The sequence below is a fragment of the Varroa jacobsoni genome, unplaced genomic scaffold (genome assembly GCF_002532875.2).
Source record: "Varroa jacobsoni isolate VJ856 unplaced genomic scaffold, vjacob_1.0 scaffold_1198, whole genome shotgun sequence".
NCBI lineage: Eukaryota > Metazoa > Arthropoda > Arachnida > Mesostigmata > Varroidae > Varroa > Varroa jacobsoni.
In genome coordinates this window covers 60,518-87,199 of record NW_019214100.1, presented here as the reverse complement: position 1 = coordinate 87,199, position 26,682 = coordinate 60,518, and the positions used below count along the sequence as shown (strand labels likewise).

Sequence of the window (26,682 nt, the reverse complement as noted above, 5' to 3'; positions counted from 1 at the left end):
ATATCGCTGCGATTCGCTATTTTCTGTTACCGATAATATGGAAAACTCTCGCTTCAGCTGTGATGCAGAACATATTTCTGAGAAACATGGAAAAATCCAAACGTGGACGGCTGTTAGCATTAATCGACACTGAGCAATAGCAGATGGAATCGCAGAGAATGACTTCAACCTTTCTTTCCAACTTTCAAAGGATCCGTAAGGTCCATGATCTCCAGCCAATAGATACGATTTGATTAATATGTCATGCAAGCAAAATGCGTAAAGCTGTACAATTTTCTCTCTAAATAAGTAAAGAAAAATCTTACAGGTTAGATATAACAACAAACGAAGCTAAGGACATACAAGTGACCGACACTATCAAGGGGTGTAACAAGAGGAAAGAGAACAAACAATTACGAGAACAAAAGAAAAACATCATCCGTTTGTTATGGCAGAAAAATGAATAGTCGATGTTCAAGAGGCTATCTATCTTTTTGCCTTAATACGATCGGCCTAGCCATGTAGTAAAATGGTCATCGTTCCATGTCTTCGTGCTCTTCCTTTGTTACTCTTCCTCCCACGCGGCTGGTACGGTAAACGTCCACAGTCCAGATAGTTGTTTGAGATAGGGTATATAAGAATCATGTTCGGCGGTTAATAGCGCTTTTATTTTCGCCAGTTGTTTATCATAGCAAAGCGCTGGGTCTCACGGGTGTCCCGTTATGATACGATACGAAAAGGTAGCAGGTCTGCCACATGTCTCTGGTAAGAACAACCGACCTGAATAGGGCTACATTCGAAATTATCTCCTAATGTAGCTAAAAACTGATGTAAAAAATTATAATGATTGGGATCAATCAATTTCGCATTAATCAATGCATAATAAAATAACAATCGTGACCATCTACAGGTATAGGATTGAGCAGCACAGCCTGCCTGCTGACCTACCATATATTTACTTGCTCAGCGACAAATAGTGAAAAATGGGCAAAAGTACGTACACGTACGTTTCTGCTTGGTCACCGTATCCTCATCACGTGATCGATTTGAGAAGATAGAAAGGGATTGTTGACATAGTCTACATCGCTACTAGCGTTCACGCACGCGCTCACCACTAGCATTACCATGCTGCCAGCAGCACCGGGGCTATGCTCAATAGATTAAGATAAGGATCATACACGGGCATTTTCTTGCTACTGAAATTCAACGCTTACAACGTTAGTAGTTTAATATATTGTAATTGTATGCATGCGCATCTTATCACTATCAGATGAAGTAAGTTTTTCCGTAGAGCAGTTGTTTCGTTAACGCCGAACGAGATTTAGATACGCACACTCAAGTTTTCTTCTTACGAGTGCCACGGAACTTCGAAGAAAACAGCGAAATTCGTCATATTAGAATGGACAATGAGCCCCATGCCGATACGCTGGGCGAGTATATCGATGACAATGTCAACGATATTGGAAGATGCACCGCTTCCGTTAATGCGGCTTTATCTAGAAACTTCATAATTAAAAAGTGTGCATGGAAGACAGCACAGCTTTTTGGTGCTGCGACAAATAGAGCTTGGGGAAGCAAGCGATGTGTGACTGTGCCGACGACGCTAAGGCGGTCCCTTCGCGCGCTGCGGTGCCCGAGCGTGTCGTGTCGCATTAATATTAGCATATCCATTACTTAGGACACTTCAATATTGAAAAACTACAAAACAAGTAAGGCTTAGGGATTACGAGAACTACATATAGACATACGACTAGTTTACAGTAAAGGGGCCAACCTGGACGGGGCAAATAAAACAGCAGCGGCAACAATTCCACTCAGCTGTAGCTCACCCCTGGGGATGACCTGCATGCATTTATGGGCCGTACAGAGATGGTTCAACAACGATGATTAAAAAAATCATTAATCAGAGCGCGCTTGGTCACGACAGGAACTCAGCTAATTCTCTTCTTGTATTCAACTTTTCTATCTGTGTTTGCTTTGTTAGAAGGTAACGAAAGGTCCTTAACTTACGAGAAATATCAAATTCATCGTCATCATTCGGCTACATATTGTGTTGCAACGATAAATCTCGCTTGTTCAACTGGTCTTCTTTATTATACAGTGATCTGTAATGAGTCAGTACCCCTTTCTAGATTAGAAATATTAAATGTAGCAGATCCCTGTTACCTGTTCGAACAATTCACGTGTTGATCGAACGCTCCAAGGGTAATAGACGACATCCTGACGAATGCGGAGGTACTGCACACTAACTACGGCGACAAAAAAAATCATATGACTGTTTATCATCAAGCCGATATCAGCAGCTGAACAGCCTTTTAGTAGGTCATTTTTCAACTACTCAAAACGATTACTTGGATCGATTTAGCCTTTAGGTTCAGACAGAAACCCCCGTTTAAATCTGCTGCACCATTAGGTGTACGATCACAATATCAATAATCTGATCCCTTCCCGCCTCGTTCTCTTCCTCTTTCTTTGTCCTCTGCCAATCGTTTCTTTAGCACAGATCGGTCTATGATTAGTTCCGTCCTGCTATGGCACACGTTTTCGTCGACAACAGCAGCAGCCGAAATGGACGAACGGGCAGAATCTATCATCGCAACGAGTAAATGAAGACATCGGCTGAGCATCATCCGAGTTGTTACGAGTTACCATTGTCTATAGCGTATGATTGCGGTCATTATTGTTTTATTCTATTAGTGACAGGGTTATTGTTACACACATAGCAACACAAACACAAGCGTACAAACACGACATTAGCGACACATGTACCTGCATATTAACACACACAAACAATTAGTAACAGCAGGGAGACACCAAACCACACCTTCTTCCTTCCTCCGTACAGCCGTTCGTCGCACGCCCGACTATTACTATTGCTCGATCACGCCTGCGCGTACGATACGCCTTACACTAGCCGCTTACTTGCTTGGCAATACCACTTCTTGCTACTGGTTCCTACGGTAGCAATAACAAACACAAACGGAGCAATATTGTGTCACTAGCTTCTTGCCCTTTCATCTGCCTGCTTATCTATTTTTAGTCGTATCGTAGACGGCGGACGGTACGCAACGTATCGCCAGCCACTTTAAACACACATAGAGGGACGCGGAACAGAAACAATACGCACAATTAATTGGACCTCTATTGTTTCTAACGGTCACCCAACGAATACGGTCAAAAACATATACGATTATTACTGATTAGCATTATGTTGCTCTCTGGAAATGATTAACACCGCTTACTTTTGACAACACCTCATTCATAGAGTATTATTAAACTAGAGACGCCTATTCGACCAGACTGGTTGTAAGTACGCACATGTTTCATCTTCAGCGACTAATCTCTGTCTAGATTGTCTAGTTGATTGATTTAAGCCTTTATTGCCATGAAGATCTTTGCTTGATTGCATATACTGAACTAGCTAGCACATCGCCCCATTGCGCTGAAGTCGCTCGTGCCAACGCGGATTACATGTTGTTACCAAACGTTTCGACATAGTCGTTTTAGCGATTCCCACTTGAGTTTTTCTTCGCAACGATAGTGTTCTTCTTTTTCCTGCGATCTTCTGTCTGTTTTTCTCGTTACCGTCATCGGGGTTCGCCGTAGTAGAGGATATGTAGGAATCGTTGGCCGAAAGCGTTCTTTTTTGCCGCCTTCTTAACCCTACATGAAACATGGCGGAAATCCGGGCAGTGTATTCGTTCTATTTTTCCCCCAATTAACCAAGATAGCTGGAGTAAGTCGACGACGTTGAAAACACTAACGGTAACAGCAACAAATATTGCAGATGGCTTTCTACGCTAGCAGACACTGTTTACATTTTAATTTATATAGCAACGCGGCTTCGTATAGCGCTTCGTGCACCAGTTGGAGCATTTTCCACCCGACCGACCGACCGACCCTGATTGCTTGTTGCTTTTTTGGCGGCGTTGGCACCATTGCCATCAGCGCTCGCGATGATTCCGCAGTAGTCGTAGCACTTACAGGCAGCATTAAGACAGGCATCGACACGGCCATAGAGACACACAATCACGTTCATAGGCAGTGGCCAGCCAACGAACGGTGGTACGCGCTTTGTGTCAAGCGGCACCCGTTGCCGTGAGGTCGCCTCTACGCGAGCCTCCTAGACAGCTTTTCTATCCATAATGCCATGGTGGAACCGGGCATTGCGACGGCAGCAGTAGACGTAAGTAATTTCGTCGCCTGACTGCCGTTGCTTCAGACAAGCGCCATCAACGTCTTCAATGGGTCTTTTGCCCACGAGCGATGGCGGCAGCGACAGGAACAGCGAACGCAGTGGAAGCGGCGGCGCTTCTCGATCTTCTGCTGGGCGGCATTCTGATGTCGTTACAAGCGGTGATTATCATCGTCGTCGGAAGCGCCTTGCTGTTTTACCGGGCGAAAGCTGCGTGTCTACGCACGTCTGGCTATGTATACGTACCAAATCCTTGTCTCGCGGTGCATCACGCTGGCGAAAAACCAGTAGAGAAACAACAAGCTTGCATATCTGTGGGTCTCTGTCTATATGGATACGCGTGCTCGTTTGCACGGTGCTGCTGACTACGAAAATCTGGGGTTGCCAGTAGAGAAAACCGACGACAGCAACAACGAATCCGAGAAAGAAATGGCATCATCTCACATGAGATGGCTGATTGTTTTCCTCTGCTGTAGCAGAACCAGCCCAAACGTTCAGCGCCTCTGGAGCAACACCGGAATATAGTAGATTATATAAACATGTCTGTATAAACGCCACTGTACATCACGTTGACTAGTCACTATTTCCTTTAATAAAATAACGGTCTTTCGTAAAATGGCTACCGCTACCGTGCCATAAACAGGACGTCGCGTCTGTCTTCCTGTCCAACGACAGAGGGGCGACGGATGCAGTTAAACCCGTGCTTGGAATAATCGGGCATTTGGATCTACCCCAAAAACAACAACAACGACAATAAACAAAATAGCGTACACCGTTTACGATTGTCACCAGCGAGGAAAGCAGCTGTCGTACGGACGCGTATCCTTATTCGTATGATATTATATATGGCACGTTTAATGAGGAGAGTTTCTAGGTCTACTCATTGGAGACGCTAGTTAATAGAAAATGAAATGAGAATCATATGCTAACGGAAGTAGAATTACGGCCTACACTCTGACCAGATATCATTTTTTTGTCACGTGACAGAGTTTGTGGCCTAGCTGGATAAGTTCATTTGCAGCCGTGTGCATTTTCTAGTTTCTAGCTTTAAATGGATAGGTGGCTATAGAGTCGTACGGGGAGCCGATATTTAAAAATATACAACCTAATGGATGTTACCGCAGAGTACCGCGTTTAGAAGTACCCCATTCGGAAAGAAACACCATGTCAACTCAACTTACACTATTTTCCACGTCCTTCTTCCTCCAATGTGAAGCCTCTCGGCACAAAAAGAAGCTATATGTTCATATGTTGTGGCTTAGTCAATAGCACATAACCAACACGTTAGCTCTCCTTACACCATTGTCCTCCAACGATTCTTGCGCACGCAAGAACAGATCCATAAAGTATAATGGCCGCGTTCATCGCGAAAGTCATTATACCTATGGTACTTGACCTACCTGTTCAGTGATTCGTTCAGTGTCCACTTGAGTGGATAAATCGTATTGTTGCTAGCAGTAAATCGTTACGTCAGGTTTTGTTGTCATCGTCGTCGTTGTTACAATGACCAACGTGTTCATCAGTATCGAGCTGCCGTGGTCCATCGCTCTGGGGCGGCACCAGCAGTAACATTGGCAGCTATGGTGCGTTTTGCGTCATTTTGGATCGGTTGACAACAGCGAAAAGTAGCGACCTCATGTACCACACACGGCCCCTCTTTCACTTTTACTATAGTAATTGAGTGTTCTTGTTTGATTTCCCGTTCGTTCGGCTGTAAGCACTCTTCAGTGCGCTCATCTTCCCGGCAAAGCAAGAGCTTCAGCGCGGAGTGATACATTTGGAGATGGTGTTCGCTTCAAAAACAACACTTCTCGAAGAACGACTAAAGAACGCGAGCGCGATCTTCTCTTCTAACCTGACTAAACGATGTGAACAAAATCGCTTTGCGCGATTTATACATATAAATACACACATGTATGTGTGTGTACCTTAGTTTCATCAGGATTGAAAGTGATTGTTTCTGTCTACCGCTAACAGACACTCGCAAACAAGAAACGGCACGCTATGGTATTTCTAAAGGCTCGGAAAGGCTACATCTGTCGTTCGTTTTTAGCCGAAGCATCATGGCAGATACAAGAGAATGTGCGATATTCACCATTTTAACCAGCTTGTGCCTGTAACAATAGCTTGTATCAAAGCTTTGGATCGAATTGCGTACCCCAACCATGAAAGCGAATACCGAAACAATGACTACTTTTACAACAAAACCCATAAATTTATTGATTCTATGAGCGTCTGAAAGCCTTCTCGGGTCATTTTTCCAGCTAAACCTAATACGAAACCACAGAAATAACAGTCGACCCTACCACGTTTGCTTATTTGTTTTCGTAGAATCAAGTATCACTTTTCGAAATTGCTGCGATGCTTTCCGACGGAAAGCCAAGATTTTTTGCTTATTTGGGACAATAGTCATGCGAACCGAATTGACTTTGAAAAACTGAACTTTCCCCCTCCATGCTGCATTTTATGCTTTCTATGCGATATAATAAATATTCAAACACCTGTTCTCAGTGTCCTATCGATTTGTCCTTGTCGGCTTTATATTGTAATGTATTTGTTGGATGTATTCCTCGGCCTTTCGAACGAAGGGATCTTTCCAACTCGCTCTATGCCGTTCGCCTACGATCAGCCGTTGCGAAATGATGTTTCAATAGAAACCCTCTTTGACATCGTCCCATGCCCACTCCCCGCTTGGACCAGGTGACTCAGTGTACGCGTGGTCCTCCGAAAACAACAGGCTTGCAGCTTGATTCAGTGTTTAAAGTTCTCTCATATCGGTCGAGATTCCCTTCTGCTGCTGTCTCTATCACCGGGACCGTCCTCTCAGAAAAAACACCGCCATAGATTGTATGCTGTTGTCTTTCTTTGGCCGTTTCTTTATTGATAGCCGATTGATGGGCAAAGTGCCTCACTCATAGGGAGGTTTCTCAGTTGCCCACGTTTACTTTCCGCCAAGGTTCGACGCCGTCTGCTGTCTGTTTCTGAGCTACCGCGAACCGGTCGCAGCTCCCATGATGGTCCATCTGCTCAGAAGAAATCTGACACATTGATTAAGCTCTATTCGTACGTGAACGCAGAAGTACACAGTTCGGCGCCTCTAGGATTTAAGAACTGGCTTGGGCCTGTGAGGCATCCTTCGATTTTAGGAAAGTAGAAGGAGGAGGTTGTCCGACTGAGTCCGGGAGCAGGCTTCTCCTTCGAACATTTTCTATTTCGCTGTTGAACCTTTCAGTTGATCTCTCGGCGGGTCTGAAATCTGATCAGAAACCACAACATGTGACCCGCTATGAGCACAAGTGGCTTTCTTCCTTCAAGACATACACACCATATTTGAACTTCTAACCATACGCCTAACCGTTTGTATATATGAACGTTAATTGATTAAGTGCGAGTCGAGGTGTTCTGTCGATATATCAGTCGGCGATGCAGCTAAGTATAGGAATCAATGGAAATGATCGTACTCTTGATCACAATACAGCTGTTAAACAAACCATTAGAAATAATAGAAATGGAGGCAAGATTCTTCCGTAGTTTTGGCTTTGCAGTTTTTCCTTAGCTTGTCTGCACATGCAGTAGAGTACATGAGTTAATATTAAAACAATGCACTTTATAGCTTTTATCTTTATTATTCACGTACAATAAATAGAATGAGTCATGGCCTATTTTCTCAAAAATGCCCACCCTCGGTATAGCTCCCGGAGAAACTGACCGGCTTTTTCTCCAAGTGAAATCTTGTGCAATAGTTTCGTCCAGAGTCTCACAGGACTCTCTTCTAGGTTCTCTTGCATACACTACATTGTTTCAGGATGTCAAGCTCTTATTCAAAGGTGTCCCTATTATACGTCAATTGCGTGGCTGCAATTTAAAAATCTGCACCGAGGTAAATATGGCGACAGATGCATTTGCCAGCCCCAACTATATCCTAGACTAAAATGGTACCTTCTAACCGAAAAGGCGCTGCTATTGAAACTGCCGAATGATACCGCTTACCTTCCAAGTGCAATATAAATTAATTTGATTGTCTCTTTCGAAGCAGATCTAAAAATCGACGTTGCTGAATGTTCAAAAGCAGTAATCCTTATTAAAAGTATGTGATCTTATGTAACAAACTTCTACTTTATGAAATCCCGACTTTCATATAAACCTGCAAAAAAAAAATATGAATATCTTATAAAATGTTTAGGACCATTTGTTAAAACGAGTACAATGGAAATGTGGTGAGTCTCTATGCTACAAGGAAATTGCTTCTTTCCACAAGGAAAAGGAGATCTGAAATCAGTTGAGCGAAATAATCTACCTAATGGTGTATCCATTGGTAAATCGGAGCAAGTTGCCCCCTGACACTGTTAAAGATTTGTTTTCATGGCAAGTTACTAAACAAGTTTACAAAGGGTCCGTCCTATGTCACTGTATTGTAACAATTTTGTAAATCATTTGCATAAAGGAAACTTTGTATTGTATGATAGTTATCTCTCCCCACGTTGTAGCCGACCGCTAAACTAAATGACCCCCCAACTCTCGAAGGAAGGACTATCAGTACCCCAGTCCAGAGTTTTGCAATGGCCTTTGACTAGATTCCTCTATACGTGTGATAATATGAACATATAAATGGCTCAGAAAGTTCGGTTGGGAAGAAACAAAAAGTAGAATTCTGAGCTGTCAAAACGCTGCTGTAGATTGTTCGATCCTTATTTATCGACCCCGACATTGTAGTGATGTCGTAACCATTTTTCGATGTGGTGAACATTGAACCTTTTATTTTGGATTATTACAGGAAATTGAAGCGTTCCGCGCGACGTCTGTTGTGTGGGCACGACGCACAACCTAAATCATGAAACAGAACTATTCGACGATCAGAAGCCCAAACGTTGTTCGATCATTACCGGTTTCAAACCACCGCGGTAACGTTTAATAGAAATCAAACTTGTTGATTCCGCGACCCAGCACCAATTTCAATAACTAAATTGTAAGCAGCATTTTCCTCAATAGATGGAGGACTGACGCGCTATTAACATGTTCTGGCTGTCAAGTACAGATCCGCGAGACAACCACTTCCATGTTAATCGAACGTAACATAACACATGTAGTTGATTTAGTACAACAATGAAAAACTGACGGGGGCTGTGGTACCCGTCACTTGTTTGTTGTAGTGCGCGATATTGGGATCCTGGTACTCTACCTGGAATCAACAGCGGTAGCTAAACCCGAGCTATCGTATATCAAGTGATAAACCGATAGACGGTGGTAAGATCGAAACGAACGCCGACAGCTGCGTGCTGATGCTCATCACACGGTGAAGGCGGCAAAGGGTATCATTTTTAACAGCGACGGTTGGCTGACAGCTAGGCCCGAACAGCGGTGGGCATAAACGTACGTATTTTGTCCCGGTCCTTCGTTCGCACGTTTTCATTTTCTCCTCCTTCGACTGTTAAACTACGAGACGGTTATAGCAATAATAAAAGCAATCACAGAAGCAACGGCAACCCCCCAGTTCGCCTATGAACTTCTGCCTCTGTCTATGGCTGTACATTATGACGAGGTACCGAATATATATTAGTTAAAAGTGTTGCCTGTTTTTCTAGCTCGATGGCTTTAAAGTCAGGTATCTAAGGCAACATGAATCGGGTTGGATCGAGAACTGAGATTTCTTAACTATCATGACACATGCTAACATGTTGACACTTGAGATAGAGCAGCTTGAAAATGAATGAAGTTCTTTATCAAGTTCATTATTTCACAATTTTATTACAAAATAGACAGAAGTGCTATTCAGATCCACTAAAGACTTCACCGTTTAACGATACTCTTGGCGTTTTCGTTCTGGTCATTTCGATGTGCAAGGCTCTCTTCACAGTGGCGGACCACATAGGTAGAAATTTGACGAAAGTATCGCGTAAGTGAACCCAGATCGATTCGTGAGTATTACTGAGAAATTAAACATTTATCATTGAACTTTTACATTCACTGGAAGCAAGATGGGTGGAAAAAAAACTTGGTGATTGGCTGTTACACGAATTGCCGCGCAACGATAGATTCAATCGTAAATTTATCCACAAAACTCTATGGGAACGCCGCGAAATCAAGCCATCCCTAAAGCGATTGATCACACAGGTGATGAAGAGTGAATCACATCTGACACACAAGGAAAAAAGTGGACGACGATCTATAGTAAGGTCCAAAGAACATATTCCTATGTGTTTAATAATATTCAAATGGAATCGCGCGTGTAAGTCTCTGCCGCCTAACAACAACTAATTGCTTCGAGCTGTTGTGCCGTCTTTTACCACGATAATGCCAGCAGACCACAGATACCTTTACAAAAAAATAGAAAGAATCTGGATGGGAAATTTAATTAATGCATCTGCCGTGCGGCCCAGCTGTGTGTCATCAGACCATCTGTTTTGGCCTTTGTGGAACTTTCTAATGATCTTAATAGTCGCAGTGGAGATATCGCCTATTACAATAGTAAACGTTCTACAGTGATGGACTTATGGTGTTACCAGAAAAATGGTAGAAGGTTGTCGATCAAAATCACGCATTTAAGTTTAAAAGGATTATATTTAAATATATAAAAATATTTACTTTCATGTTGGCTTAACAGTTAATACTTTTCGGACTTATATGCCTGTTACAAGCAAATCCAGTACGCTTTCGAGAAGGGTGACTTTTAGGCTAGAACGATGATTTTGAAGTTTTTAAGGTACTCTTCTTGATGGCCGTGACGCTCGAGCGGTTTCTGGACGATCGTCTACGCATATTTAATTCTCTATCTATGACCTCTCGACAATAGAGCATGCTGGTCTGCAAGTCGCCTTTCTAGTGCATGGAACGCCCCGTAATCACATGGACTTCCGTCGAGAAAATAAGCGGATTGAAACTAACGTTGGATCTTCGTTCACTCAGTCCAGGAAGTAACTGAAGCATAATGATGAGGCCTGAGGTTGTCATCAAGTAACTAGACTGCGAGCTTTCGATTGCCAACGGTCCGTGAATTTCTTGAAGAACCCGAGATAGTGGTCTGCATTCATTGTTTCATTTTTGGCGACTATCCTGTCGTAGCGGATGCTTTTAATATTTGCAAATATTACCATCACCTTACCTTCGGATCTACTCGACGCTGTCACTGAATTCGACTTCGTTCCAGGGCAATGCCGTTCCCTCGCCCAGACCCTCTCTGACTGACGTACGGATCAGGAAATTCCTAATATACGGCGACCGTGTCCTCCGGGGAGGTCTTTCTTTTTTTAATTAAAGTACCGTTAATCACATGTAGAAAATTTTGCACTCGCGGCGGACCCATTTTTTACTTACTTCCCACATTTTCAGTGTTTGGATTATAATTCTGTAACACTTCACATATGAAACGTTAGTTTCGGCCGACAACACCATCAGGCTTCGAGCTGGGCTTTCGTGAAGTGTCTCTTAGATCGCGGCATCGCGTTCTTACCCTTTGGACCCCGATATCCGGTCACCTCATTGCTCCTCTTCAACCCTCCAATCTTCGTTCTTGAAACGCTTGCATTATTTGCGTACCGCGCATTCGGTTGCAGCTTCTCTACCCAATGTCATAGTTAACCCAACCGGTTTCCATCCGTAAGTTTGCCAACTAAAGTAGCGTACACAACTACTAAAGTTTGTGTCTGCTAATGGTGGGTAATCCAAAAGCTGTTCCATTTCAAAATCCGTCGGACTCGTTTGTAACAGTCAATTATATTTACATGCTGATACTTCACATGGCAGTGGCTGACTGACTACAGTTGACGTCTTGCCGCCATCGAAATTTCGTATGTGCGTTCGTGTGGGTCTATGGTCGAAACAGTAACCGTCAATAAGAGGCAAGACGAGTACAGGGGCTACGTTGGTAGGATGCCACTTTTTGCGGCACACCACCAACAGTTGGTAACGGTGCTACCGTTACACATCCACAAATGCTATGGCTACAAACGGGCAATAAATACCGGCAGCAGCAACGAGAAACGATCGTTATGCTCGTTCTCCTGTCCGCCTTATCAAAATAGTCACGGGAAGCGGGACGCGTTTCGAATGTCGTTCGATTTATCCTACCCATTATAGAATAAAAGGAAGATGCTTTCCAGACAAAAAAAAACATGGACTACATGTGACTACCATTTCTACCAATATCTGTGTGGTACGTGTTTAGCTTTGATTTGATCTGGTCTTCCACGTAGCAACTAAAAAACAATATTTACACTCATAAACCCGCACCGAAGAGCGTAGCCAATGCGAAAAAGCAGAACCAACTGTAGGGCTGGATCTGGGCGTGGGTGGAGTCGGCAGAATCAGCACTTTTGCATTTCTGCTGTAGGTGAAACCATTTGTAAAAACCATTCTCCATGAGAATTTATCCTCGAGTGAATCGTGCGTCTCTGTCATTCTGCTCTCTTGTATTCTGGCATAGCTCTTTTTTCCTGGACTTTCGAGTTAGTGTTCATCCTATTATCAATATCACCCTGGGGCTATAGGACATGTTGTCAGGTAGTTCACTATTATCGCATCCATTGATACGGATGCATGCATCGATCTAACTATATCACTTTACACATATATATATATATATATATATATAGACTTCACTTAAAAGGAACCGACGAACGCTCGTTTGTCCTGTCATCAAAGTGGCAACTTACCACGTTTCCGATGTTCTGAGCAATCAACGCCTACATTCGGTGTAGGGATAACTATTCCATGGGTAATAGCATCCGAACTGTACTTTTTGACCCGTGTTCGAATGTCAAGGCAAGTTTAATTCGAAAGGGATCTGCAAGTAGGTTGATCCCATGCTGGTGGTTGAAGGTGCAGCTTCCAACAAAGGCGTTTACTCTGGCCTCAGTGAATTAGTAAGCTACATCGTACGGCAGATCAGCAAATAAGTGCCGATAAATTAAACATTTCCTTTTACTTCATGTCAAAAACTATCAGTCACGGCCTATTGTTGGCTTAATCTAGTACTTTTATCTGTGGCGAAATATATTATCTCTCTCCATTTAATAGCTGAACTATATAGCAATTTCCAATGTCCAGACCACGTTGCGGACAATATCTTTCAGGAAAATAATTGAATCTGCAGTGTCATACGTATATGAAGATGAAATCATATTACGTATCCATGATATTTGCGTCATCATCACGTGAGCAAATCCCACAGGTAAACGAGCGTTCCAAGGCACCGCGATGCTAACCATAAAAGGGCCTGATTTTTGTAGTGGCAAGACGGAAGATGCAACACCGTAGGCAGATAGTTTCTAACTAACTATTTCAGAACGCGTCCGGATGAAACTTTCGCGCTCATCGGGCTCGTGTCTGATCGGGCGTCAATTTGTCTCCAGTCGTTTTTCTATCAAGCGATAACATCGGCGTCTAGTAACAACAAACAAGTAAATGCTTCCCTTGTGTAAAAATTAGCGGTAAAGAAAACACTGTATGTGAGCCAAGACTAAAGTTCTGTCCTATCCACTACCAAATCGCCGTTCCTTCAATCGAACTCCTTCATAGATAAGTTCGTTTTCCTCATTTGAAGGTATTTCAACTTACTTAACGTTTCGCACCGCTTACTGTCACGTTGCTTATTTCAACTGTTCAGTGAAAACTGGCAAACTTCGTAGTTGACAAACAACGCGCCTGGCTCTCGTTTAGTACGGAGAGACAATATTGTCCAATGTCAGTGACGCGGTGGAAATGAATCATTCCCGGTTCTATAGAACGAATGTCAGCTGATTTTTATCACTTTTACGTGTTGTCGTGTTCTGATTCATGGCTCAGAAAAATTTACGGAGGTCAGTTATTGCGACTCTCTCCTGTTCGTCACCGTGCGCGATCGAAGACCGGATCTAGTTGGCTCGTCATAGTGATGAAAATAAATAATGATGAACTATTACAGTATGTAATAAAACTAAGAAATACAGCCACAGCTACTGATCCAGTAAGCGGGAAAAAAAGTTTGCACAGGAAACAACGTGCCTCAATGTGTCATAGCGAAAGCAGTTTTTGCAATTATAACGAAAGCTGTGTTTGCGTCTGTATGATTTTGCAAAGCGGACAAAGTCTGTGAAATTTCCAAGCCACTGAGCAGCGCGCACATCCCTATCAGAGGAAGCTAATATATACAGAAACGCTCATTATTATTCAGTGCCTCAAATCAGCACCTATTGGCGGTATCTTCTGCCGCCATTGAGCACTCTTCTAAATAGCATAGAGGCCAGCGACTTTTGTTAATGGCTGAACCATTTATGGCAGACAGTCTTCACGTACGAAAGCCGACATCCGCTATCGTAAATGAAAATGGAAACTACAAACATCAAAGGTACACAAGCCATTGTAAAACCGACGAGAAGTTCCTTGCTGTAGTAATAAGCCAACACGTCATGATATCAACTCGAAGCGATGCCAGATAAACTCTGAATTCATCGTGTTTTACGTAAATTCAACGTAACTTGTCAAAGCTTCTAACGAGTTTAAAGCTGAACGTTGATACATATACACCCAAACATGAACCCAGTCTTTCACATAGCCATCCAAAGCAAGGAACCTGGCGGTAGCTGGGAAAAGAAATCCCTTCGGCTAACACGCCGAGCACCAAAACCTCGCCGACTTAAATCGTTTGAACGCTTTTTTTTTTTACTCACGCTAGTTCTTTGCCCCACCCTGCGCTCGATTAGAGAAGCAAATAGAATATATGCTTTCGATTTTCGGTGCAGTTACCAAAACAGTTCGCGAAACCTTTGTGGATGTACGCAAGCGTGTCATGCCAGCAGAAAATAAGTTTTATTGCTGAAAGAAAATTTCCTAATCTAGCTCACGTGACGACATGTCGACAAACAGAAGGGTTTCGACTGCTTCTATTTGGTGTCACTGCGGCAGTAAGATCGAATAATGCAAATGAAGAACCAGGATGAAAAGTATTCTTTACGGTAAAGGGAAAAAGTCGACGGGTGACAACCCATCTTCTCATCGTGAATGCTAATAGACCGTTCCACATCGATATTGTACACAAAAAAATCCCACCCAATGTCTTGCTTCTACAACGGATCAAACCGTAAGATCTATACGCTACCGATTAGCAATACTTGTGATAAACAACTTATCGCGACGCTACAAAAGTTGAGCGAAGAAAAACAAAAGACCGGATCGATCCGCACAAAATGTCATGCAGTTTTTGCTTGAACCGGAAAAGAGGGTAAACACGCCTCTATCTGCTTGTACCGCCTCAACGAACGTTCCAAGTTCTAAAAGTAAACATGTGCAAAATAGAAATCGAGGGATGTGTAAGCGCGTCGAAATGTGTAGACCTGTCTTTCGTACCGTACTTCTCTGTCAGTTTGCGTCGCCACTGAAAAAAGTGGATCCGCCGCTCTGTTACTATATCGGCACGTTTTCGTGCCAGCTCTAGGCTTCCCGGTGGCGTCTCGACTCACTGCTTTACCCCTAATCTGCCGCCAACCAAAGAAGAGAGCTACAACCACTCTGCGATTGTAGCTACACGCAGTAACTAGGAAGACTCAGCAATAGCTCGTCGGACCCAAATGCGGCTTGACTAGAAGTGGCTACGATGAGCGACACTCATCACAAGAATATATCAAACCTTAAATTCGTATTTCCCGCAGTTCCTTCCGTTCCGACAAGCGGGTCGCAGCAGACGCGCGGCAGAGGCGACGACGACTGGCTGCGGTAAAGGACGGACGCAGGCCGCATTATCGATGCGATGGATGTTGGATGAACGTCGTTACGGCCACTTCAGTCGTGTCGTGGGCCGAAATATTGAAATCGCCGTTAAATAGCAAACGACTGCTAGGTGAACTCGAATAGACGTTTTGAGCGTCCGCAGTAGATGCATCAAGTGGCATCTCCCTATTAGGAAATATCGATGATTCTCTGAGCGCCTTTGGGATTCAGCCTTTTTGACACTGACAGGTTGAATCCCCAGAGATGTTTGCGTTGAGACAGTAGAGGGAAACAATTTACGAACGTCGTTGGCGGTATAGGCGCCGCCGCACAGCTGTTGCCTTGGAGCGAAATGAGGCTCAGCGGGGAGAGTCTGATGGATGAAAAGCTTAAGCCAGGCCGTGTTCGACATGAGCATAAGTTAAGTTACAGTCACTGATACGAGTAACAGCAGACACCTGATGCGAACAGTGATAACGTCGCTGTAACGCCTCGTGGGTCCGTTTCAATAATCACCGTAATAATAACAGTGATACGGCAATTACCAATACAATCTCCATACGAGCAAAGCAACTAATGATTAATTTCATTATTTCTAATATCGCAAACTTGTTTTATCAATATTTCTATATTATTAAAAGAATGTTCTTTTTCTTCTTTGGCTCGGTGCATATTTTTTTTTTCGTCTATTCAATAGCCTATATGGCCAGCTTCTCTCGAAATTCATTCAGAAGGCCTTCTGCGCATAGAAAAACTACTGTCGTTTCTTGACTAAGGATAATAAATTAACTACAAATAGGGAAAAACATATCACCGTAGACACGTTTCTACAGCTTATGCAAAAAACACTCGTCTTTTACTTGCGCTCCACTCAAACTACCTAAGCGCAATATACTATGTGATATCTGGCACCATAGTTATTCTTTAATAACAAAATACATAAAAAAATGTCGAGAGCTAGAGCAGTCCGCTCTGCACTGAGCTGAGCAAGCACTTCCAAAAGCGTCAACGTTCGATGGTAGGTAAGCCTGGGGAGTGTCACAATGAGTTTAATACTATACTGCTTCGTTCACTTCAACGAAAACTCCCCACCGAGAACGAAGAAAGTCGTCAACTTCGAATCATCGTAACTATACCTGTCAGCTTTTCGTTTGTTCCTTATACCGCGCTTTTTGAAACGTATGTTCTTTACCCACAGATCATAGCCATGTGTCGACGCTATGAAACTTGTATGCTTGTTCAACCTACTGACGAAACTGACCGGCCGACGCCACAGCGTTCATGTAGCTGGTCGGCTAATCTCGTCGCTAAGATAACGTAAAAAATCGTGGGCGTTACTAGAAAAGGAGCAATTGTCTTAACAGGCCTGCAGATGTTTCTCGTCTGTTAGCGTATACTTCAATTTCGCATGTTGACTTGAGGTCGCCGAGCATGACGTGATTCTGGGTCAGCATAGGTCTACTCGTCGCCGCTTATTTCTTAAATATGTATATGAATGTGTGTGCAGATCCAGGTTCTTAATTGACGACAATGCACAAAAGCCCTACCAAGTCATCATAATTTGCTTCGAAAAAGACTCATATACGCGACGGTAACCGCTGCATTGAACGGGATTAGCCAGAGGCCTGCAGTCATATCGCATCTATGCACACCTACAAGATGACCATCGTACTTTTATGCGCGAATACTGACGATGCACACAGGTCGAGGTGCTAATCAGTGCTTATATTAAGAATCGGATCTTTTCCATGGATTTGTGAATCACTTTATTCTAGATAACGAGGATCGATTATTGGGCATCTGCTAAACAGTAGCATATGAGGGCATTTTTGCCCAAATATAGCTAGCGCTTTATTTGCGCACACACAAACCGCGTGTTGAATCTTTTATGGACATTGACACATTCAGTCGGCTGGTGCTATATACCGTTTCAAATATACAACTATCTTATTTCGATACGAATTAAATGGCGATGATTCTTCAGCAGCACGGCCTAACCTGAAAATAGAAGACAAAGATTTCATTAATCGCTTGTTCTTTAAATTGCTTCCTGGCATTACATAGGTATACTGCTAAGATACATAGGCTGTTGAAAAGAATAAGTTCTCCTTCAATATCGGTGATTTACGTTCATAAGCCATTTCTCATTTTTCAGTACAGCTCAAACAACAGTGCCTTGATGGACAACAGAGAATCACCAATAACAGAGGACCAGAACACGCTATAGCCTGCTAGCCATAATGAAAAGCCTGACGTAAGAACATATAAATTTGAACGCTAACGATATCGAGCTATCATATACGTTACCCATCATGATTGTTATTCTTCAGTGTATAGAGAAATATACGTCCACGAGGTAAATTAGAACATTACGGCCTTTGTACGCGTACAAAAACGCATCGCAGATGGCAGGCTGATATTACTGATTGGACTGTGTTTCAACTCAACGGTGCCTGACAATGTAACGCCTCTCGTTGAACACTGAAAAGTATGATTAGCTAACGATTATGTTGTATTCCACTCGTATAAACATGCATTACGTTGTTGTTATTATACTGAGGGCGTACCTTTAAAGTGGACAGGGTGGCTGTTGCCGTATCCGTGTTTATTCAGTACTGATTGAAGCGATTGGCGCTTTCATATTACCTATATGTGAACAGGCCATCTAAAAAGCATTTAATGTAATGTTCCAGTAATTGCTTGCTCCTTTAAGCTGTGTGCGTACAGGTGCAACAAGGCTTTTTTAGTTTTTGCTGTTGCGATGTAACTTTAATTAATGGCCAGGACCAAAGCTAATTAGATTCATTTTGTGACAATTCTTCCTGACAAGGCCATCTATCAACACTAGGCAATTTTTGCTTTTGTATTAACACGCTACACATACAATAGCGTTGCAATGTCGCCATGATGGCCTTAGCAGACTGACCCAATTAAAGAAAGATGCTTCTTGATCAGACAGATACGTCTGGCACAAAGTTTCTAGTGAAACCTCTCATCATTGCATAGATCGTAGAATCGTCATTTATAAGTCTTCTCCTATAAAGCGATCACGTTAGAGTGCTTCCGAAACAGCTGCAACAGCCAGCCATTGACAAGGAGGACGTCTTGTTCGTAGCGATGAAAAATCCAATGGAAGGAACAAACATACGTTCTATATACTGGCCTCATTTTCCTTGCAGTTATAATGGTAAATGGTACTATACAACATGGTAGATAAACCTCAGTTAGAGCTCTGCGTACGTCAGCAAACAAAAGGCTGCTTATTGCGTCGCATTCTTCTAGGTTGTAGGTGTTAATAGGTCGATTCACCACCTAACCACTTGCTTCGCAAACCAGATAGCGGTTGATTATTATTGTGATGACGTAAGCAGTCATCACCTGGGTTCTGAAACAAGCATCTTCCGTATCCTTTTTTTTTCTCTTTGTCTACGCTAGGTACTTATCCATCGAGCACGATATCAAATTTTCCGAATTGTAAGGTCATCTGGGTCTATCCGTATTCGCAAACCGGTTAGCCATAACATATAATTATGAAAGCGCATTATCTATTTATATCTAATACATAGGTTGTTATAGCTAGTATCTCTGTTATCTGCTCCGGAACTAGTCACTATATCCTGGTGTTTTGTCGTGTACGCGTGTATCTGTTTGTTTGTCCGCACATCAGTTAGTCTGAACTGAAGAGCCATTAGCATCATTCATTCAGCCATCCTTACCAAGATGTCCAGCCGTGCACTCCGACCTGCCTTGTACGATGTGAGTCAATCTGACTAGAGCGTAATACGTTTCACGTCATTTCAGTGTTAGTAGAGGAGACGACCGAACGTCAATGGACGAAGCAGCAATAGCAAGAAATCAGTAGTTTACAGCCAATGCGGTTCAGCTTCCTTGTCCAGATTAGTAGCCAACATAAGTTCACTAGCTACTTGGACGTATAAATAAATGTAAATGATACGACTAACTCGCAAACGGGAGCGATTTTCGTCTGATCGCCGCCAGTCACTGGCAGTTGTTTGGGCGACGGACGTTTTATTAGACGTCTCCCCGCTGAGGAGAATGCCGACCGTGACGCTGGCGCCAGCGTCCAGCATTCTACACACTGACGCTCAGTCATAACAATACGCTCAACTGCCCAGGCGTCATTACTATCTCAACTGTGACCAGCACCTTTCTTTCTCTCTGCCATCAGCGGCTTTTTGCGCAGTGCAGAGCAAATGTTGATTGATAGAGTCAGTTGGACGTAGCAGTTTTATTACGGCTCAACATCGCCAAATCGGATAAGAGGCATCATTCGGAAGGGACTTGCTAGTAGTAACTTATAAAAGCGAAAATGGCCTGAACAAAAAAGAAGACATCAGGAAAAGAACGCGTTTAGAATACATAGAGTTTGACAATCATTGTCATTAGCGCAATGGTGTGGGCTCCTGATTGGACGCTTCAGCTCGACAGACGAACGATAACGATGACATTTGCTTCGCGAAGTGAAATCTTGTCTGGGAGACAAAAAGCGCAATCAACAATAACGACTCAATGTGCGAAGGCCTTGAAGTGAAGTAGCTTCGGTGTCTCGTGTGCACCACTTCGTTCTCGCTGAACCCACCGTTCCGGAAAGACACTTCCGTTTTACTAATAGACGATTCATAGAACGACACAACTTTTCGCTCGTCATAAATCGACTCAAATGGACTCTGCAGTCTCTGACGCTTAAATTTTCATGATACTAACAACAAGAATCATAATAATCACGTTGACGACACATGGGCATGTGTTTAGCAATTTCGTAATATTACACACTTGCTTCCCTAAATAATACAAACGTCACAGCCGAAATAACTTAAGGTCCCATGCAATAGTAGAAGTATGTTGCAATTGTTTAGCTGGGTACATTTCAACATGAATAGCTGTCTAGCTACAATAAGTTTCTAATTAAGTTCGTGCGGCGAGTGACTAAATGAAGTTACCTCACAAACTTTGAAAGGCGGCAACTTTTGTCCCACACGGTTTCATTGATTTAGTGATGGTAAAAGCACGCCAGAGGTAAGCAAAATCAATTCGTCAATGTTGATACCGATAGTCGACGTCCAAGCCGACTGGGTACTTCTAGTTGAGATACTATCATGAGACGTCACTTTTGACGTAGGCGCAAACCGTCGCGCACAGCTCGCGGTAGGTGAAAGTAATTGCCTACGCGCTATTTAAAAAGTTCAAAATGATTACATTATTCCTCAGTCCAATAGAGTGATTAGTAGTTATATGAATCTAAACTTCACAGCGGCCGATGAACGAGATTGATCCCTTGTACTCAGCATGTAGCCAGGTGTTTGAGATTTCCGGTTACCAGAAGCCATGCTATGACACGTCAAAAAACAACCCGTGCCACTCACGTTACCAAACAACGGATGGACAAATATATATATCTGTTACCGATAAACTGTCTCAAAATATGCGACCCTCTTCTCTTTATATATATTAGTGACTATATGCGCGTTATATATAGCATCCTTAATTACCGACCCGTGAACTCTTTGTCGCTATCGGTTGTTACAGTGAGACGTGTATAATATTTTACCATGAAATAGAATGGATCGCACCACATCGTAAGGAGCAGTAACGACCGCAGGACCAGCTGTCTATTGGTCCTAGCGCTTCCCAGAAAAGAATGAGTGCTCAAGAAGACCCGAGCAATGTGCGCGTTGTCATTCAACTCTGCGTCTAGAAGAGTTTGTCGTCGCTGATCGGAAGGGATGTATGCACACACTGAATGATGTTAAAGGTTCAGTCATTGATCAATCAATGTCGTCAACTAGCCTGTAGAAGATGAACAATAGATTATTAATGGTTATTTTGATGGGTTTACATTATTATTAGGGGTTCGCTGACTTTGTACAAACGCTTTGCTAGGTATCGTCATTGTTACTAGCAATTCCAATCATGATCTTAGGCGTTGCCATTGTTGTGTAATTATAACCATCTGCACGCATCGCAGTCATGGTCGTAACAGCAAAGGGAACAGTTCCGGAGTCAATAGCTAGGGTTAGGAGGTGCGTTGGAAAGCGGAAGTTGAAAATTTTTGGTAAGCCTTCCGACAAGCAACATTGAAACAGGAGGGCACAGAATGGCTTTTGCCATTGAGAAGCCATAATCGCAAACGATAGCGATGGCGGGCACCGTTTGGGTCAAGTAGTCTAAATATATCTGCCCAGGAAATCTGCGCAACAGAAACAGCGCAGCAGAACGCGCACCGGCCACGACCGCGGATGCCGGGCGGCGTTTCCGTCACCAGCGCTGCAGCTAGAATGTTTAAAGCTGCTAAATAAGAAAACAATGGCAAAAATGAAGATCTTAAAAACGACGAATATTACCTCGCGTTTTTTTGATACCGGTTTTGTTATTGTCTCAATGACCAATAGTTAGTTCATTGACCGAACGAGAGAAGTTCGGACGCAAAGGCGTCAACTCACCTGAGAGAGATGATACTCTATGAAAGAGAAAAAAAAGTGGTGGAATCCGCCGCCGTTAGACGCACTTAACTTTTTTTTTTTAGGAACACGTTACGGACAAGTGTCCAGGCAAACCGAAACGAATGGATAGGTACCGTTGGCCGGGTTAACCGCGTTCGAAACTTAATAAGTTATATAAGAACAGCATAAATATCGCTAGTTGTAGATGCCTGCCGTAAAACAACCACAAGGGTCTAGACATGACGTTCCAGGGTGCTTGCGCTAGCAGAAATTATAACAGTGGGCAGCGACCCTCCGACATTTTACTTATCTAGACTCCTACAAATGAACAGACGCTACTCATTGTGGCTGATGGTGATCATAGCCATCACAACAGTTACAATTACTCGAAAATCAAAAGAGTGTATTCTGTAGTATGTATATAAGTCAGTTGGGGACCGATTCAGCCTATTTTCGACCACTATAAACTAGAGCTATCGATATACTGAACGAAAAACTAGGCATCCATTGGCGCATAGAATAGGCTATGTACTAACACGTTTCAGACATTGCCATAGTACAACAACAATGTTAATAACAACGTTCAATCTAAAAGTAAATGTAAACAAAAACGTCGGCGGGTAACTTATCACAAACTGTCGTAGGTCGCTATGGTCGTAAGCCTCAGCCGTCAACGTAACAGGAGCACTAAGCGGCCGTGAAGCTGCCCATCGTCTCTTGTAATCATATCCACATCTATCGGACATTGAACGCAAACACACAAAGCAAAACACTGTTCGCCTGCTGCCTATCTACGAATGATACCTGATAAATTTATCATTTTGGTCGACGTTCATGGGGGTTGTTTCTTATGGACAGATGGACATAAAACTGACGATTCCAAACCGTAATGGGAATCCGCACCTAAGCAACACTTGAGGCGGACAACAGCAGTTATCGTGTCCAGTGCATTTGTACAATATTGAACAATGCTTAAACACTTTATTGAACACAGAAAGCCCATCCTGCAAAGGCGTCCCAGTCTAGTTTCGCTTCGATCTGAATCACATGGTTGCCTCTCACCTGTTACCGCTCCTATATTTCTCAACGGCCCAAACCGTCGTGCGAACGATAACGCGGCAAAGGCGGCGATAAGCCAAAATTGAATAGGCGGACAAACCTTTGTCGTCTCCTTGTTGATAGCGTCATCGTTGAGCGCTAGATCCAGCAGGACAGAAAGAGAGGAACACCTTAACGGCGCCCGAAGCGCAGGTTACCGTTGCTAGGTGCTACCATTTATTGCTCAGCTCAGGTTAATCCGGCTCAACAACTGATCGCCAGGATTGGTCCTGTCCATCAAGAACTAGCTTTTCTCTGGAGCGATAGGGGGTCGTCTAGGCGGTCGCTGGTCGCTAATACTGAACTTAATATTGGTAGCCCCAAACAAGAACATCGTTAGAGAATCGGTGCTTTTGTGCACTGGGAAATTTCCTCCGATGGAGAACGATCGAATAGTTTGACGGGGGCAGCGATGACTACCGCCGTAGTCGTTAGGCTCAGTTCTTCTCGTCCATCTACCAACGGCTCCGTAATGGCCAACGAGGCTCACGTTCGACCGAAACGACGACATTCAACACAACCAATAGTAAAATAAAAGCACCGCTATCGAATAGAGGTACAGCTGCGAGCACGCGCTATCTGTCGGTTTACTCCTCATCTTCGATTTAAGGGAGAATATCGACCCACAAAGTGCTAATGGCATTTATAGCAGCCTATACACATCGTAGGCTTTACCAAGACGGATGATGATACCTCTTGGCTCTTTTCAAAATCAGATCATAAAAGGTTGAAAAGGCTGCAGCGAATACCGGAAATTGCCCCGATCACAATTTACTAAATGTACATCTATCGTGCTCATACGAGCGGCATCGAATGGCGTATGAACTTTACATACAGTTGTACGCAAATCATTAGACGAGTGAAAAGCCACTACTTTACCATACGCTTCGATCGATAGGCACCAATAAAATTAGGAGAAGCCGTCACGCTTATAATAGCACTCGAAGAACGGTAGAAAGGGAGAAAATATCGATGGCCGGTAGCACGTCCGGCTGACTGAGCATTCGGATGGCCTCCACTGTCCTGTGATTATTATAGCAGGTTCAGCGGTGCTGTTGCTACTGCACAGCCGAGCGAGTGGACGTCAATTGAACAGGCTGCACTGTCTTTAGAGTTTCTGCCGTCAGCCGTCAAAAGCGACGCAGCTCTCTTTAATTATAAGACCTGAAAACGGTTTGCCATGCCCAGATCATGCCACCACAGCAAATCATGAGACGCGTGAATAAACGCGTCGATCGTAGTTGCATTGCTAATCGAGGACGTGGCGTCCGTCTGCGCTGTAACTGCCGCCAGTCGCAATGGTCCTTGTCAAAGGTCTGCTACCTCAATCACAGACCGACCGGCAGACGGATGGACTGCCATCGAAACGGATGCCGGTCGGTCAGCAAATGCCCCCAACTACTCATTGTGATAGACAGCTGAACAAAGTACTAGCGAACTAGCCCACCGGGGCGCAAAAGTCTCGCTCCGTCCAATTCGCCGATTTCAGTTTTAATGCTGAATGTAGGGCTTATGCTCGCGGGAGAGTCTCGAAAAAAAGTACAGTACACACTTACGTCCGCTCACCATAAAAGGTCCATGTTTGTCTTTCTACTGTGTCGGCTCGTTGGCTAGCGTTGATATACGGCCCATATGATTATGTTGTAAGTGATAAATGCTAGTAACTGTGTGTCACCTATTGACAAATGGTCACCAGAGATATACATACGAATACAGTGAGGAACGATTGCCTTACATTAAGAGAGGCTTAAACCGCGGTTCGCTCACTCTAGGCCCATTTTCGAAGGTGCAGTTCGTATTAATGAGAACAAATGTATGTAAACATCATACAACATAAGCTGGTTCTTTAGAGGAAGGTACAACTGTCACTTGGTCTTGGAACACCGGAGCCGTATCGATGGCTGGCATTATAAACAATTCTAAAGTCGCCATATACGATTGGAAAGAAGCTCATTCTTGTCTCTGTTACTGTAGATTTGCCATCAAGCCTCGTACAATGTTGTCTCGTTAGTTTATTTTCTTCGTGATGTTTACGACATATAGGCTCATATGTTGATGTACCGTTCTAGTAGTTTAGAAAAGGTATCCATCAAACACCAAGGGAAAAACACCAAGGGAAGGGCCGTCAAGACGGCCTTTGACGGACAGGCTGAAAGTCTACTGTTTAAACGTGTTGTCGTAACTCGGTCCGCTAAATAGTTCCCTACCAATCCCTACGTTCAGGCTTCCATTGATTTTTCGTCCTACAGATCAACAACGAGCCAAGTACAGACTGGTAATTAGTTTCAATATGCAAGTGTTTTTATTATTACTATTCATCTTCTGTCTTTCGCTCAAGGTAATAATACGAAAATAAACTAACTTGTTTTAGTTAAATACTGGATTTAGAAGCATGATAAAATGACTGTGGTTACCTATTTTAGATTAGTTTATTCTGCAATCGAGAGATGATAATAATGCTTCTGCCGCTAATGCACTTTCTGCGATGCTGGAGATATCTTATCATGGCTGTTAGTGAGGAGCATCAACGACCGCTTAATTGCACTCCATCTTTCTGAATGATTCCTTTGTCCGGCTGTTTATCCGTCTGAATGAGTCAAAAAATTCCTCTACATCGCCTAATCTGAAAGTAACCTCCAACACCCGATTGCTGTGATCATCTCGCTTTTACATTAGCCGTATTCGTCAGCTTGTTCTAGTATTTTATCGTAGATCAGGAGGCGCAGGTGCGTGCTTGTGGCCTACCAGAGAGCAGGCCAACTGGCTACAGCCAGCGAGTGGACATGCTTGATGACGGATCATGCTGAGCATTCACATCGATAGACGGGCTGTGCCGATCATAGCCTTTCATAATGGGTAAAGTTAAAGAGGGGGGAGTTAGAGACAGTCTGACGCTGCGTATGAGTTTAGCGCACGATCCGAAACGTCTGAGTATACCATATCGGCTGACATCGTGTTGTTAACCATAGACACTATGAATATAAATATATATCACAGGGAAGAACACTGTGTGAGACTACCATAATAATGATCTTAAACTAGGTTACCACCGCGATGGGATCTGATTGCGTGGAGGGGTACAGACTTTTGCTTCTTGTACCTCACTTTGTATATTGGTACGCGGATGTATGCACGTTTGACGATTTCAAATTAGCTACATTAGAAATCGAGGGGGCTGCAAAATGGAGGGGGGGCAATTTGAGTACCTAAATGCGTACGTGAGTCTACTTGTGCTGATTGTGCTTTTTTGTACACTTTACTAAGTCAAGA

At 43.4% G+C, this 26,682-nt stretch overlaps 1 protein-coding gene across 10 annotated transcripts in view; it reads right to left on the bottom strand.

The window, feature by feature from the left end:
* Positions 1-26,682, bottom strand: part of LOC111267531 (transmembrane protein 198) — a 64,886-nt gene that overhangs the window by 19,458 nt on the left and 18,746 nt on the right. For 5 of the 10 annotated variants that reach the window (XR_002684690.2, XR_015313852.1, XR_015313854.1 and 2 more), the window contains exons 2-3: positions 18,161-18,334; positions 17,596-17,851 (exon numbers count right to left, since the gene is read on the bottom strand). The exons of 2 other annotated variants lie outside the window; for them this stretch is intronic. The gene's annotated coding sequence lies outside the window, so the exon portion shown is untranslated. Of the gene's footprint in view, positions 1-2,803; positions 3,046-17,595; positions 17,852-18,160; positions 18,335-19,569; positions 20,438-26,682 lie in introns of those variants that run through there. 3 more of the 10 variants (XR_002684689.2, XM_022845808.2, XR_015313853.1) reach the window with 3 other exon arrangements.